The sequence below is a fragment of the Notolepis coatsorum genome (genome assembly GCF_963971535.1).
Source record: "Notolepis coatsorum genome assembly, chromosome: 3".
Lineage (NCBI taxonomy): Eukaryota > Metazoa > Chordata > Actinopteri > Aulopiformes > Paralepididae > Notolepis > Notolepis coatsorum.
The window spans coordinates 170,881,709-170,899,208 of record NC_140167.1 but is presented as its reverse complement, the minus strand read 5'-3'; the positions used below and the strand labels follow the sequence as shown (position 1 = coordinate 170,899,208).

General features: G+C 43.9%; 1 protein-coding gene across 1 annotated transcript in view; it reads right to left on the bottom strand.

Moving 5' to 3' along the window:
• The window catches only part of vwa8 (von Willebrand factor A domain containing 8), a 238,558-nt gene that overhangs the window by 72,965 nt on the left and 148,093 nt on the right, over positions 1–17,500 (bottom strand). The window lies entirely within an intron of this gene.

Genomic DNA, 17,500 nt, shown 5'->3' with positions numbered 1-17,500 from the left:
GCTTGAACTATGACCTGTGCCAGTGGGTCTTGGACTTCCTGACGGGCAGACCCCAGGTGGTAAGAGCCGGCAACTGCACCTCCTCATCCATCACGCTCAACATAGGGGCCCCCCAGGGCTGTGTTCTGAGCCCCCTCCTCTACTCCCTGTACACACATGACTGCGTAGCACAGCGGAACAACAACACCATCATCAAATTTGCTGATGACACAGTAGTGGTGGGCCTGATCTCTGCCAACGACGAAAGGGCCTACCTGGAAGAGGTAGAGAACCTGTCACAGTGGTGTCAGGAGAACTGCCTCTCCCTGAACGTCAGCAAAACAAAAGAGATGATTGTGGACTTCAGGAGGTCGGGGGTCAAGGACTACAGCCCCCTCAGCATCGACGGGGCACCGGTTGAGAGAGTGAACAGTTTCAAGTACCTCGGAGCCCACATATCCGAGGACTTGACATGGACCACACACATTGACAGTGTAGTGAAGAAGGCACGACAACGCCTCTACTTCCTCAGGCGCCTAAGGAAGTTCCAAGTCAGTCAGAAGATCCTTAGGAACTTCTACTCATGTACAATAGAGAGCATCCTGACCGGCAACATCACCTCCTGGTTTGGGAATAGCACTGCACAAGACCGTAGCAGACTACAAAGAGTGACACGTTCAGCCGAACGCACAATTGGAGGGGGGCTTCCCACCCTCCAGAACATTTACTACAAGCGGTGCAAGGGGAAGGCTAAGAGAATTATTAAGGACTCGAGCCACCCGAACAACTGCCTCTTTGAACTGCTGCGGTCAGGCAAGCGATACCGGAGTCTTAAGGCGAGCACAGAAAGACTCAGAAGAAGCTTCTATCCCCAGGCCATCAGGCTGCTAAACGAACAATAATCGCTAAACGAACAATAATCACTATGCAACAACCATCAAATGCACACAGCACACACACCCACACGCACACACTCACTCAAACAAACAACACACTGCAGCACCCACTCTCCACACTTTAGATCACACAAACACACTTACACTTTATATTTATTGATAAAGGATTTGCACTACAACTCGTACACCTACTGTGAATTGTACCTAAATTGCACCTCGTCCCATTTCTCCATTTCTGCCTTGCACTATATAGTATTGTATATAGTATTGTATATTAGTACACTCGTCCCATTTCTCCATTTCTGCCTTGCACTATATAGTATTGTATATAGTATTGTATATTAGTACACTGCACAGTATTGTATATTGTATGGTAACTACGTCTATTCTGCATCGAACATTGTACATATGTCTAAACTGAACACTGTGACCTTTTTTTTACTTCTAATTTTACTATGTTTTTATTTCATACTTATCTTGTCTTGCACAGTCTCTGGAGCGCAACAGTAAGAAGCATTTTGTACAAAAGTATTCTGTACTTCTGTATGACAACTATTAAAGAAACTTGAAACTTGAAACTTGAACTTGTTTTTATTATAGCCTCCTCCCGTTTTGCCAGTACTGTGGTAAAACTGATAGCGTGTGGTTTAGGAACAGGGAGTTTTTCACAAATCCAGCGCTCCCCTTCTTGGCTGTGACGTAGTCACGTTACATTCGGAGACAGACAGTCGATCTGCCAATTACGTCCCTCCGCTTGCACCCACCTCTTCTTCTTACCACCAATCAGAAGCTCTTCAGAAGCTCTCGTTCGTTTATTTACCTCCGGATTGTCGGCCATTATTCTACTCGGAGCTATAACGTTAGCTGCTCCCCGCCAGCCACATTGACAAGTACCAGCGCTTATACATTACTGGCAAATGTCTTGTTGCACTTGTGGCAACGAGCATTGTCAGCATCGACTTTAGTAAAAATAGACCCAGACTTTTTTTGAGGAATTTAAACGTCGCAAACTAATCTTGTTGGCCGTTTTCTATCTCTCCTCCCTGGGTCTCTCTCTGCCTGCGCGAGCCGTGCTCTTACAGACACTCACACATACACACACACACACACACACACACACACACACACACACACACACGGGTGCTGTCGAGAGCAGAGCTGTGAGTGAGTATGTGTAAGAGCACAGCCGGCTGGCTCGCGTAGGCAGAGAGAGACCCAGGGAGGAGAGATAGAAAACGGCCAACAAGATTAGTTTGCGACGTTTAAATTCCTCAAAAAAAAACTCCATAATTTCTCGAGTACCGATAGCAGTACCGATGACGTTGGAGCTTATAAATACTAAAAAAAAAAAAAAAAAATGATTAAAAAAATTATATATATATATACATTTAAAAAAAAATTATAATACAATAAATATCGGTTATCGATATCGGTTATCGGCTTGAGGAGCATAAAGATATCGGTATCGGTGTCAAAAAATCAATATCGTGCATCCCTATTGTCAATATTCCAATGTACAGTTTTGCTTGTACAGTTGTACAGTGTCCCCCACCCACCCCTCCTACCCAACCCCCCCCCCCCCCCCCCACTCCTACCCAACCCCCCCCCACCCAACCACCTCCAATGTACAGTTTCTACATCAAATGTATATACTCTTTTTTTCTGGACTCTTTTCGTATCACAAACAGTACTGTATTTGCAAATCTGGTATGTCATAAATGTATAGATGTAGCAGTACTGTCTATATGTATGTCATGTATGTCATATATGTTACGATGAATTGAAAATGGGGGACCCTGATGTAAACAAGACGAAAGTCTTTCTCTGGTCTGCATCCCCTTAACAATTGTATGTATTGAGCTGTACTGTACTGTACCTATTCTGCACTGCAATCTGTTAATAAAGTTTTCAATCAATCAATCAAAGAGCCTCTGCTACTAGCTAACTGAACCGGAGCACCTGGATAGTGCAACAACGTATAATGTCCGTGTGGAACCAATGTCCCAACAACCATTCGGTGGGTGAACTCATTGAGCATAGTTGTCAATTAATGATACTAATACTAATCTATACAATCACCCGTTGTTGAATAAATACCATTACTTTTCTAGTTATTACTAAAAACAGTATATATAAAACTGTAAAAAAGTTTTATAATTTATATAATATATATTTTATATTTTTATATTTATGTATGCACTGGTATCGGATCAGTATCGGTATCGGCATCGGCCAATACCCAAAGCTTAGGTATCGGAATCGGATCGGGAAGGAAAAAATGGTATTGGAACATCTCTAATACACACACACACACACACACACACACACACACACACACACACACACACACACACACGCACACGCACACGCACACATACACATCTCATATTCATACACACAGTCACCTTGCAACTTGGTGATCGTCTCCCTCATCCATGTGGAAACCTTGCTTGCTATATACATAACGCTACACCATGTTAGCTACATATCTCACAGAATTGGGCAAATGAAGGTATATTGAGATGAACTTAAAGGAACACACGAACATTTTGGGAAATTAGCTTATTGTCTTCTCCAGAGAGAGACAAGAAGATAGATACCAGTTTCCTCTCTGTGCGTTCAGTAGAAAGCTATCTGGCTGCATGTTAGCCTAGCTTAGCACAATTAATGGAAGCGGACAGTGACGGGTAGCCTAGGCATTCTCCAACTAACACCTCTCCCGAAGGCACTGTCCGCTTCCATTCCATGGGGCGGCTTTGGCTCAGGGGTAGAGCGGGTCGTCCAATGATCGAAGGGTTGGTGGTTCGAATCCCGCTCAAGCCCATGTCCATCCCATCGCCGTTGTGTCCTTGGGCAAGACACTTAACATACTTGCCTCGTATGAATGTGTATGCATGTGAATGAATGTTGGTGGTGGTCGGAGGGGCCGTAGGCGATGATTATTCGCCACGCTTCTGTGAGTCTGCCTCAGGGCAGCTCTGGCTGCAATTGTAGCTTACCACCACCGGTATGACTGTGTATGAACGAATAATGGACTCTGTGAAGCGCTCTAACACACTAAGCTAGGCTAACATGCAGCCAGATAGCTTTCTACTGAACGCACAGATAATGTTGACGTGTTCCTTTAAGATCGCTCGGGCCACACTAATATCATGCACTTTCATTTGACTGACTCAGTCATTTGTCAAACACTCACCCCAAATGGTCAACAATTTGCCAAAACCTTAACTGAGTCTGTGTGCTTTCTGGACACTGACATCGTGATTCGAAAAGTCCAAAACGGTACGTTCAATCAAAGTCGCCTTTGATTAAAGGGGACATGTACTGCTATTCCTAGCACTATTTGGGCAACTTTACACAATTCCTGTTAGTCTATTGAAGACATCTGTAAGGTTTTTTTCCCAAAAAATGCATTGTTTTATATTTCTAATCAAGTACTCAAAACCATAATTTTTCAGCTTCAAGATTTCAGGCTGTTATGGCCTGGCTCCGCCCATAAGCACTTTGAGTGACAGTCAGTCCACACAGTCTGCGACTGGTAGACAGAGAGAGATAGAGAGAGAGAGAGAGGGGGGGGGGGGGGGTGCGAGAGAGAGAGAGAGAGAGAGAAAAAAAAGACAGGCCGTCTCTTCCTTTCGTTTTTTCTCTCCCTGCGGCAGCTTGTGGGGGGGGGGGGGGCTCCCTTCCTCCCCTCTCCTGTGTGGCGCTGCAGGTCCCCCCCCCCCAAGTGCTCCCTCCCTCTCTCTCTCTGTCTCCCTCTCTCTCTCTGTCTCCCTCTCTCTCTGTCTCTCCCTCTCTCTCTCCCTCTCTATCTCTATCTCTCCCTCCAGAGTATGCAGAGGTGTCGGGTTTCACTCTGCCTCGCAGTTTGAGGAAGTGGTTTTCCACTCGCTGTCTAGTCTAGGTAGATTGTGGGCGGGCATTAGCTACAACCACAGAGCCAATCACATCACTGTCTTCTACCCAGAGCCTGAATGACGTGACTCAGGCCTTCAAATCAGGATGGACTAATTTACTGGAGCAGGAAATTATCTGAGCTGAATCAGAGCAATCCGCCAATATGGTATTTAGACACTAAAACACATTGATACTAACTCCTATTACTATAATACAATGCTAGAGACTGAAAAATGACATTTATAGTACATGTCCCCTTTAAGAAAAATGTAATTACCTGGCTGTGATATGTAGCTAACGTAGCCTAGAGTTAGACCAGCAAAGAAGGAGGGGACTGGCGAGTGGTAACCATGCTATTGACCTATCTCAAGCCCCGCCCTCTTTCCCTGACCCTCGAATCACAACTGTCCCTGCGGGGCTTGAGATGGCAAATGGACTGCATTTATATAGCGCTTTACAACTTATGCCTCACAGCACGACCAGCTCGACCTATGCCACTGTCGCCCCCCCAGGTAGGTCAATTAGGAGGCTTCAGTGTTCTTGTTATGGGGGTACAACTGGAAGCTATTAGTGCTGAGGGACTGCAGTGCAATGGGTGGTGGATACTAACTAGGGACCATGCAATGGGTGGTGGATACTAACTAGGGACTAGGGCTGTCCCCGACTAAGGATTTGGATAGTCAACTATGATTGGCCAAAATTTGCAGTTAGTCGACTATTAGTCGACTAAAAAATAATAATAATAAAGTATAATATATATATATTTTTGTATCATTCCATTTGGGCTGTGGGGGTGCTTAATGTCTGAAGGAGTCGACTGAAGGCTTCTTGTCCTCTGCAAAAGCATGCAATTGGTCCACTGATGGATACTAACTAGGGACCATCTGCATGAAGTTCATGAATTCAGCTGAATCCAGAAAGAAATAAAAATGTAAATGTAAATATAAATACCGTAATTCCTCTAATAGTAACCCCGGCTTGTATTTGTTTCAACTGTAGCGGATACCAGGCTTGTATTAGGAGGAGGCATGTATAAGAGAGAGGCCTATATTTCTAATTTTCAAACAGATCATAATGAATAAATCAACATTTTGTGTCATTTTGAACCCAGTAAAATGTACTGGGTTCATTTATTGAAACCAAGTACTGTATGAAATACGGTAGTAAACAGTGCAATTACAGGTGGTCAAAAAAAGTTAAATAAAGTAAAATAGTGCAATCACAATACTGGTATAATAATAATAATAATAATAATAATAATAATAATAATAATAATAATAATAATAATAATAATAATAATAATAATAATAATAATAATAATAATAATAATAATAATAATAATAATAATAACTTCGTTTTATACAATTCTGAGGTAGGCTTACTATCTTGGTAAACATTAACACCATACCATTATATGGTATTTACTGCACAGCCAGGCCAGCATATAACAACAATAACAAAATATACCCGGCTTGTATTAGGAGGCCGGCTTATAATTGCTTAGCTCAACAGCGCACCCGGTCATTAACACTTTAACTGCCGGAAGACGCTTTTAGGCGTCCTTCCCCGCCATGCTCAAGTTGCCGAGGACGCCGTAACTCGTCTTTGATATCAATATTTCAAAAATCTGTGATCGAAATCATATTTTCTTTCCGGAGCCCTGAGATGTACTGGTGAGCTCCCATCAACTGTCTAACGGTTCGAGAGCGCCATCTGGTGGCCGATCGGCAGATCGGCCAAGAGGGAGGGGCGCGCCAAACAGGAAGTGCTCATCCATATGTGCTCCGGGCACTCGCGATCGGTAGCCGGACTCCATCTCAACACACTGGATGATCAATCGCTCGCCCTAACTCAATAAACAACGTTATTTGGACGTATATAGTATTATACAACCTGGAAATGGTTCATCAGGATAAACATCCCATAATCGAAAACGGTCTACACCATGCTGATCGTCCAACGGCGCGAGGAACATACGGTAAGATTCAGCGTTTTATTCTAACGTGTTCCATATAAACTGCTATGATGAACATATGACCCACTCTGGATGAATCATCTAACGCTGCCCACGGAATTATAAACAATCCCCCGCCCATCCGGTCATCATCAGATCATACGTAGATCATTCTAGAAGTACATCCAGTTGAAATTTTTCATCTCGCACAGATTCCTACCAAACTGTATTTCATCATCAATATAATGCATTTGGAGCTATAAATCACGTTCTGAAGAAAGCTGCAGAAAATGATAAAAACATACTTATACTTTAGACCATATTTTACTATGGATATGTGAATGAAAAAGTTTAACGTTGCTACACAATGAACAATACATATAGGACTTTGAATGGGCCCTAATAATGGCAATCTAGCAATAGGATTTAAAAGGTTATAGCCCTGCAAAGAAGGGGAACTTATCCATAGACAAATAGAGCTGGCAACAGATGGTATATCATGAATTTAACCTCCGGCAGCCAAAGTGTTAATAGAGACCCGGTTTTTAATTGAATACCGGTTACTATTAGAGGAATTACGGCAGGGTTAGAAATTAAAAAAAAAATTCAATGGCTTTTTTTGCCCCCCTTAATTGCTTTTCGGGGACTTTTTTTGTATTTCGGGGGCACAACATTTTTATAATGAAAATTAACATAAAGATTATAAAACATTGTTGACACTTTTTTTTACAGTCTTCGTCCCTATGTTTGATAACGTAATGTTAATGTCTCCATATATAGGGCTCTACGCTAACCTTTTTCCCAAGGAGCACATGTGCTCCTAAATAAAATGTTAATAAATAAAATCTAAATACAAATTTAGGAGCACACAGAAATTTAGGAGCACAGTGACAATTGTTCAAGTAACACACACACACGCACACGATGTGTGACATCATGGCTTGGTTTCATGTTTTGAGGTACCTTCAATTATCTGTAAATAATACATACATACTCTATCTAAATAGATTACATATTATTGTCCCTGAGTGAGGGCAAGTTGTGTTGTTGTCTTGATATAATAACCGGTTGCCTCTGGATCAATGAATGTCTAATATTGAATAATATTATTAGATATTTAATTTTTAACATCCCTAACAACAGTCAAGAGGCTTGTTTCAAATTGATGAAAAACCCCACACACGCAACGTTTGTGAGTATAGGCTCTGGCCAGATCGATCAATGAAATACGTTGCGCGCTCAGCGCTGTGGAATGAAGGAAATGCGCATCGGGATCGGATTTGGATGTTATTCTTTTGGAGTTGTGTTACAAATGGAATGGTCTTTCCCCGCCGAACACAAGTTACTTAACGTTACACAGCCAGGTCGCGCTATGCAGATGCTTAGCTTGCTAACGTTAAGATAGCAGTGTAATGCTTGATGAGAGCAGAGCGCTCTCTCTGTGTTCGCAGCACCTCTCAAGTGCCTGTAACACGCAGCGGGCCCCGCCTCCCTCCTCCTTGGAACAAACATTCCACCCAAAAACTGAATTTCAGTCCAGTTTCAATCTGAACTATTAACAGCGGAGCTGTTTTGTAATCTTCACAATCACTCGTCTGTCTCGCAAGTAAATGATTTTTCCGGTTTGCACACACACATATTATTAGGGGCAATACGAGGGAAATGCTCGCACTGTAGAGCATATATATAATTATATATATAATTAGTAAACTGTCTGGGGCTTTTTTTGCCCCCCTTAACTGATATTCGGGGGCATTTGGTCAATTTTCGAGGGCATTTTGCCCCAAGCCCCCGTTAATTTCGAACCCTGAATTACGGTATCTAAAAAGGTGCTCAGGGAAACGGTCAAGGTAACGTATGTGTGCTGATTAGTAGAGGGTAATGTATTAGGGGTGGACGGTATGGTCTAAAATGTATATCACAGTATAATTTGAAGCATAGACGGTAACGGTATATATCACGGTATCATCGTTTTTGATAAAAAAAATTTATTTTATTTTATATAATTTTTTTTTTTTTTTTTATAAAATATATATATTATATAATTAGACTTGTACTTGTATTATCTGCGAGACATCGCCACCACGCAACAAGCTCCACTGTCTGTGTGTACTCTAGTAGCCTCCAGCTACGGCCAGGATTCTCCGGAGCTGCACCTGGACCTATACTCGAGTAGCCTCGAGCAGAGCTACGGCCAGGATTCTCCGGCGCTGCACCTGGACCCTATTGTATTGGTATAACGTTACTCAACTGTGCTCAGCAAGCCCTCAGCTCGAATACGCATCGAATCAGTGTTATAAGACATTGATATCAGGAGCTATCTGTAGCTACTGCTAGCCGGATATATAACGTTAATACAACGCCTCAGTGAATTATTTAGTTCAATGGGACATTTCGTTTTGAACGGTGAACTAACTTGCGTTAACGTGAGCTAACAGCTAACAGGTAGCACACACGTCTCTACTAGACTTTGTGGAGCGTTTGTTGATGTCAGGAGCTATCGGTAGCTGGCCGACTAGATACCGTTCGGTTAGACAATGCCTCATCATGTATTAAACTAAAAGTGAATAGTTGACTGGGTCATTTTGTAACGGTAGCTAAGCTAACGTTAGCTCAGGGAGACGCCGCCGTCCTCCCGTGTCCCGTCCCACTAGACTACTAGACCCGTGTTTACATGCGTGCGGTAGGGGCTGGCACGCCCACTGCGCGAAGCCTCCTAAATAACTTTTTCCAGTTCGCACATATCTATTATCTATGACTAATTCTATCTATTTTTAGGGGCAAATGCGAGTGAAATAGTCGCGCTGTGGTTACATGACGTCATTGCTATTTTAGAGCTGCACTACCGGTTACACGGTATAGTCAAAATCCATACCGTAGAGCAAATTCATACCGTTTATACCGTATACCGTTTATACCGTCCACCCCTATAATGTATGTGTGCTGATTAGTAGAGGGTAATGTATGTGTGCTGATTAGTAGAGGGTAATGTATGTGTGCTGATTAGTAGAGGGTAATGTATGTGTGCTGATTAGTAGAGGGTAATGTATGTGTGCTGATTAGTAGAGGGTAATGTATGTGTGCTGATTAGTAGAGGGTAGGGCTGACCCCTTTTAGTCGATTAGTCGACTAATCGGTCGAAAGGAGCCGTAGTCGACTAACCAACCTCTTAGTCAAATAGTAAAAAAAAAATTAAAAAAAAAATATTATAATAATATATATATATTTTTTTATCATTCTTTCCAAAATAAAAGAGGCCTAGAAGCGTGGCTAACGCTAATGGCACACATACCAGAGGCTAACTGCCTACGAAAACAGGCACAGAGGCACTGAAAGAGGATTTCACCCATCTAATGAACACACTAGACTAGACAAATATCAAGATGTAACCAGAGGACCAATTGCATGCTTTCGCAGAGGACAAGAAGCCTTCAGTCGACTCCTTCAGACATTAAGCACCCCCACAGCCCAAATGGAATGATAAAAATTTTTTATTAAAAAGTTTAATATGATACGTTATTTTATATTTTTTTATTTTTTTTGTCTACCAATAGTCGACTAATGGCAAATTTTGGCCAATCATAGTCGACCATCCAAATCCTTAGTCGGGGACAGCCCTAGTAGAGGGTAATGTATGTGCTGATTAGTAGAGGGTAACGTATGTGTGCTGATTAGTAGAGGGTAACGTATGTGTGCTGATTAGTAGAGGGTAATGTATGTGTGCTGATTAGTAGAGGGTAACGTATGTGTGCTGATTAGTAGAGGGTAATGTGTGCTGATTAGTAGAGGGTAATGCATGTGTGCTGATTAGTAGAGGGTAACGTATGTGTGCTGATTAGTAGAGGGTAACGTATGTGTGCTGATTAGTAGAGGGTAATGTATGTGTGCTGATTAGTAGAGGGTAACGTATGTGTGCTGATTAGTAGAGGGTAACGCATGTGTGCTGATTAGTAGAGGGTAATGTATGTGTGCTGATTAGTAGAGGGTAATGTATGTGTGCTGATTAGTAGAGGGTAGTGTATGTGTGCTGATTAGTAGAGGGTAACGTATGTGTGCTGATTAGTAGAGGGTAGTGTATGTGTGCTGATTAGTAGAGGGTAATGTATGTGTGCTGATTAGTAGAGGGTAATGTATGTGTGCTGATTAGTAGAGGGTAGTGTATGTGTGCTGATTAGAAGAGGGTAACGTATGTGTGCTGATTAGTAGAGGGTAGTGTATGTGTGCTGATTAGTAGAGGGTAGTGTATGTGTGCTGATTAGTAGAGGGTAATGTATGTGTGCTGATTAGTAGAGGGTAGTGTATGTGTGCTGATTAGTAGAGGGTAGTGTATGTGTGCTGATTAGTAGAGGGTAGTGTATGTGTGCTGATTAGTAGAGGGTAATGTATGTGTGCTGATTAGTAGAGGGTAGTGTATGTGTGCTGATTAGTAGAGGGTAGTGTATGTGTGCTGATTAGTAGAGGGTAGTGTATGTGTTCTGATTAGTAGAGGGTAATGTATGTGTTCTGATTAGTAGAGGGGTAACATACAGTATGTGTGCTGATTAGTAGAGGGGTAACGTACAGTATGTGTGCTGATTAGTAGAGGGTAACATACAGTATGTGTGCTGATTAGTAGAGGGGTAACATACAGTATGTGTGCTGATTAGTAGAGGGGTAACGTATGTGTGCTGATTAGTAGAGGGGTAACGTACAGTATGTGTGCTGATTAGTAGAGGGGTAACGTATGTGTGCTGATTAGTAGAGGGGTAACGTATGTGTGCTGATTAGTAGAGGGGTAACATACAGTATGTGTGCTGATTAGTAGAGGGGTAACATACAGTATGTGTGCTGATTAGTAGAGGGGTAACGTATGTGTGCTGATTAGTAGAGGGGTAACATACAGTATGTGTGCTGATTAGTAGATGGGTAACGTATGTGTGCTGATTAGTAGAGGGGTAACGTATGTGTGCTGATTAGTAGAGGGGTAACGTATGTGGGCTGATTAGTAGAGGGGTAACATACAGTATGTGTGCTGATTAGTAGAGGGGTAACATACAGTATGTGTGCTGATTAGTAGAGGGGTAACATACAGTATGTGTGCTGATTAGTAGAGGGGTAACGTATGTGTGCTGATTAGTAGAGGGGTAACGTACAGTATGTGTGCTGATTAGTAGAGGGGCTACAACTCACATTTAGACTGCTGTGGTCCAGATGTTTTAAATCAGTGGTTGCCATAGTAACTAAAGATAAAAAAGAATGTCTATCACAAAATGTATTTATCCTTTTTGACCAAATTCTGTGTGGTCAGTAATGTACCAGTGACTTCAAATAATACTGTTTAAAGAGACAGGGGTCAGGTTAATCCCTGTTTAAAGACACAGGGGTCAGGTCAGGTTAGTCCCTGTTTAAATACACAGGGGTCAGGTCAGGTTAGTCCCTGTTTAAAGACACAGGGGTCAGGTCAGTCCCTGTTTAAAGACACAGGGGTCAGGTTAGTCCCTGTTTAAAGACACAGGGGTCAGGTCAGTCCCTGTTTAAAGACACAGGGGTCAGGTCAGGTTAGTCCCTGTTTAAAGACACAGGGGTCAGGTCAGTCCCTGTTTAAATACACAGGGGTCAGGTTAGTCCCTGTTTAAAGACACAGGGGTCAGGTCAGTCCCTGTTTAAAGACACAGGGGTCAGGTCAGGTTAGTCCCTGTTTAAATACACAGGGGTCAGGTTAGTCCCTGTTTAAAGACACAGGGGTCAGGTCAGGTTAGTCCCTGTTTAAATACACAGGGGTCAGGTTAGGTTAGTCCCTGTTTAAATACACAGGGGTCAGGTCAGTCCCTGTTTAAATACACAGGGGTCAGGTCAGGTTAGTCCTGTTTAAATACACAGGGGTCAGGTCAGTCCCTGTTTAAAGACACAGGGGTCAGGTCAGGTTAGTCCCTGTTTAAAGACACAGGGGTCAGGTCAGTCCCTGTTTAAATACACAGGGGTCAGGTTAGTCCCTGTTTAAAGACACAGGGGTCAGGTCAGTCCCTGTTTAAAGACACAGGGGTCAGGTCAGGTTAGTCCCTGTTTAAATACACAGGGGTCAGGTTAGTCCCTGTTTAAAGACACAGGGGTCAGGTCAGGTTAGTCCCTGTTTAAATACACAGGGGTCAGGTCAGGTTAGTCCCTGTTTAAATACACAGGGGTCAGGTCAGGTTAGTCCCTGTTTAAATACACAGGGGTCAGGTCAGGTTAGTCCCTGTTTAAATACACAGGGGTCAGGTCAGGTTAGTCCCTGTTTAAATACACAGGGGTCAGGTCAGTCCCTGTTGAAAGACACAGGGGTCAGGTCAGGTCAGTCCCTGTTGAAAGACACAGGGGTCAGGTCAGGTCAGTTCCTGTTTAAAGACACAGGGGTCAGGTCAGGTCAGTCCCTGTTTAAAGACACAGGGGTCTGGTCAGGTCAGTCCCTGTTTAAAGACACAGGGGTCAGGTCAGGTCAGTCCCTGTTTAAAGACACAGGGGTCAGGTCAGGTTAGTCCCTGTTTAAAGACACAGGGGTCAGGTCAGGTTAGTCCCTGTTTAAAGACACAGGGGTCAGGTCAGGTTAGTCCCTGTTTAAAGACACAGGGGTCAGGTCAGGTTAGTCCCTGTTTAAAGACACAGGGGTCAGGTCAGGTTAGTCCCTGTTTAAAGACACAGGGGTCAGGTCAGGTTAGTCTCTGTTGAAAGACACAGGGGTCAGGTCAGGTTAGTCCCTGTTCAAAGACACAGGGGTCAGGTCAGTCCCTGTTTAAAGACACAGGGGTCAGAGGTCAGGTCAGTCCCTGTTTAAAGACACAGGGGTCAAGTCAGGTTAGTCCCTGTTTAAAGACACAGGGGTCAGGTTAGTCCCTGTTCAAAGACACAGGGGTCAGAGGTCAGGTCAGGTTCCTGTTGAAAGCCGACTTCTCTTTATGACTTATGTTGTGTCACTGCAGCCCTGTCACGCTTCCCCAAACAGACCTCTCACGGGTGACATATTTTGGCTGCTTTCTTACTAGCCCCCAAAAATAGATAGGAACCCGTTAGCTTTGCAGATCAGGTCAATGATATCCGGTCATTTAACATTAGCAACGTGGCTCTTAAACTTAAGGCTAGTTAACAAAACATACTGTCCTCCTCTAAAAGGCCTCTGACCCCGCCTGCAGTTTAACTCGGGGAACGTCTTGCTTTATTCAAAACAAACCATAATGGTTGTCTTGTTGTTTCTTAACCGCATCTAATTTATTATCATTTCTCCTCTCTCTTGGGTAGTGTGGTGGAACCGGAGACGTTAATCATGCTTGTGGTCAAATCTTCATGGTTGGTACAAATGGATTGTCAAAACATGGCTATTCAAATCCAATTTAGATCAGGAGTTAACTGTTCAGTAGATGACTTGACTTTCTCTCCCCCCTCCCTGTCATTCTGTGAGTTTGCCTTTTAAGCTTCCTGGGGGAAAAGGGGGTGGGGGGGATGACCAGGTGAGGGGAGAGGAAAAGGAGGATACGGGGGGGGGGGGGGGGGGGGGGGGCGCCTTGAGGGGAACTTCCACAGTGGAAAGAGTTTTAGTTGAAATGTTATGATATTGTAAGAAAGGGGCGGGACTAGATAAGCTGTGCTTCCTTCTGCCCCGTCTCAAACCTGTTTATTTCCATACGGATGACGACTCATTTGTTTACGTTCACTTTTTGTCTTCACTGTGATTCGTACGTTTGTTGTGTTTGGCGATAAATCAAAAAGGGACTAAATGACTGGCAAGTGAGCCGAGGTTTGTCAAAATGACCACAGCGCGTCAGAGGTCTGTGACCACAAGCAGCTGATTTAAGAGAGCAGGTCAAGTGACCACGAGTCACTGTGGGGCTCCCCCCCCCCCCCTCTCCATCCCCATCACAAGTACCCGGTTACTTATGACATTTTCATGATACAGCCCTTGTTCACCTCGCACACACACACACACACACACACACACAGACACACACACACACACACCACTCACAAACACACACACACACACACAACACACAAACACATTTTGTCTGAGCCACAGAAGCGGAGGAAGAGGAAGTGGGTTTATTTCAGCCCCAGACGCCCCACCACAAACATCCTTCCAGCCAGCCTAGGTGGGGCTTCAACACACACACACACACACACACACGCACACACACACACACACACACACACACACACACCACACACACACACACACCTGTCTGCTGAATGAGTTGTTGACGACGTGAAAGGCGGGGGTCATTTAAGGTCAAGAGTGGCAAGGGTCATTAATACGGAAGTCACTGTGAACAATGAGGATCAGCTGAAAGCAAGCTAACGTGTGCCTGACCTGTACACACTATAGAGGTCACATGGTGTCTATGGCAACGGGCTGACCTGTGTGACCTGTACACACTATAGAGGTCACATGGTGTCTATGGCAACGGGCTGACCTGTGTGCCCTGTACACACTATAGAGGTCACATGGAGTCTATGGCAACGGGCTGACCTGTGTGACCTGTACACACTATAGAGGTCACATGGAGTCTATGGCAACGGGCTGACCTGTGTGACCTGTACACACTATAGAGGTCACATGGTGTCTATGGCAACGGGCTGACCTGTGTGACCTGTACACACTATAGAGGTCACATGGTGTCTATGGCAACGGGCTGACCTGTGTGACCTGTACACACTATAGAGGTCACATGGTGTCTATGGCAACGGGCTGACCTGTGTGACATGTACACACTATAGAGGTCACATGGTGTCTATGGCAACGGGCTGACCTGTGTGACCTGTACACACTATAGAGGTCACATGGAGTCTATGGCAACGGGCTGACCTGTGTGACCTGTACACACTATAGAGGTCACATGGAGTCTATGGCAACGGGCTGACCTGTGTGACCTGTACACACTATAGAGGTCACATGGAGTCTATGGCAACGGGCTGACCTGTGTGACCTGTACACACTATAGAGGTCACATGGAGTCTATGGCAACGGGCTGACCTGTGTGACCTGTACACACTATAGAGGTCACATGGTGTCTATGGCAACGGGCTGACCTGTGTGACCTGTACACACTATAGAGGTCACATGGTGTCTATGGCAACGGGCTGACCTGTGTGCCCTGTACACACTATAGAGGTCACATGGTGTCTCTCTCTGTCCTTTCCTGTTATGACGGCTGTGCTGAAATCAAGTCATTGTTGTCTTGTAAAGTCAGAGACCACATCTGTGTCATTTCCCCACTACAGTATGAGGGAGACACAGATATAGAGACACTGCTGCACCCCAGAAACACTGCTGATCTGTTGACCTGTGCTGTGTGGGGCCTGTATCTACCCGCAGCAGAATGTGCTGAGTATGGATGCTCTTTTTCAGCAGTGCCCTGCTTCTAGGGGTGGGGGAAAAAATCGATACGTAGTAATATCACGATACTTTGTGTGGCGATACTGTATCGATACAGGGACGCCAAGTATCGATATTTTATTATAAAAAAATTTATAAAAAAATTTGTATAAGGAAGTTGCATTGTTTATTTCAATACCTGTAATAGTACAGTAGTCCACACACACACACATGTGCATTCAGTTAAGTTGGAATATGACTGTAATACAAACAGTTCAGTTTGTCAGTTACATGCAACACAGATTACAGTGTTTACATCTGTCTGCTTGAGAAAATACCATGTTCTGCAATAAAAATGATTGAAGTGAGATGAACAGACTGAACTTTATTTTATTAGATAAAACATGTTGACAAAGTTTTACTTTGCAGTTGAAAAAAGGTAATAAATTAAATTTGATCCCAAAAACTAAAAAACTTAAAAAATAAACGCAATATTAAGTATATATTTAGTATCGCGATACTATCGTATCGTAATGCAAGTATCGCGATAGTATCATATCGTGAGGTCTCTGGCGATTCCCACCCCTACCTGCTTCACACATCTACCTCGTCTCCACTAGGGATGGGCGTGAGGAATCCATTACTCGGCTACTCAGCGTTTCAACTCAACTCGTTTTTGCCACTGAAACTCAAATCTTGCTCTGAAATCCTGCAAGGCATGAGTTGTCGCAGGAAGACAACAACTGGAAGCTGTGGAGCGTGGAGAGTTAACATCCTCCTGTATCCAGCCGCTTTATCCAGCCGCTTTGGTAGCGTTACCGCCAAAGGTTTGTTGCACAGCTAGCTTAGTGTTGTGCCAGCAACATGTCGCCCACTTTGCACAGCGCTGGTATTGATACAGACATGTCGCCCCCCCGTGTGTGTGCGTGTGTGTATGTGTCTCTGTGTGTATGTGACCGGTCTGAGAATTGCTGCAATGTCTAAAAGAAAAGCCAAACAAATTGCCAAATATTGCTCTGTCTCAGCTATTATTGGCAGCTTAGCCACGTGGAGAAGGAGGTGCTATGTGTACCCTTAAGTGTTCAGTGCTGCTTGGCCCCGATACATTTGATTCCCTGTTATGTAATATAATTTGTGGAACCAAATAAAGTATTAAAATGTGTGTGTGTGTGTGTGTGTGTGTGTGTGTGTGTGTGTGTGTGTGTGTGTGTGTGTGTGTGTGTGTGGTGTGTGTGTGTGTGTGGTGTGTGTGTGTGTGTGTGTGTGTGTGTGTGTGTGTGTGCATCCCCCAGGTATCTGGCTTCCCTTGCCATCTGTGGACGGTGTGCGGCTCAAGGATTGGACTCAAGCCCCCCATCCCTGGAGCAAGCGTCATCATCGAACACGATGGACAGCTAAGAGTGTGTGTGTGTGTGTGTGTGTGTGTGTGTGTGTGTGCGTCTCTCTGTGTGT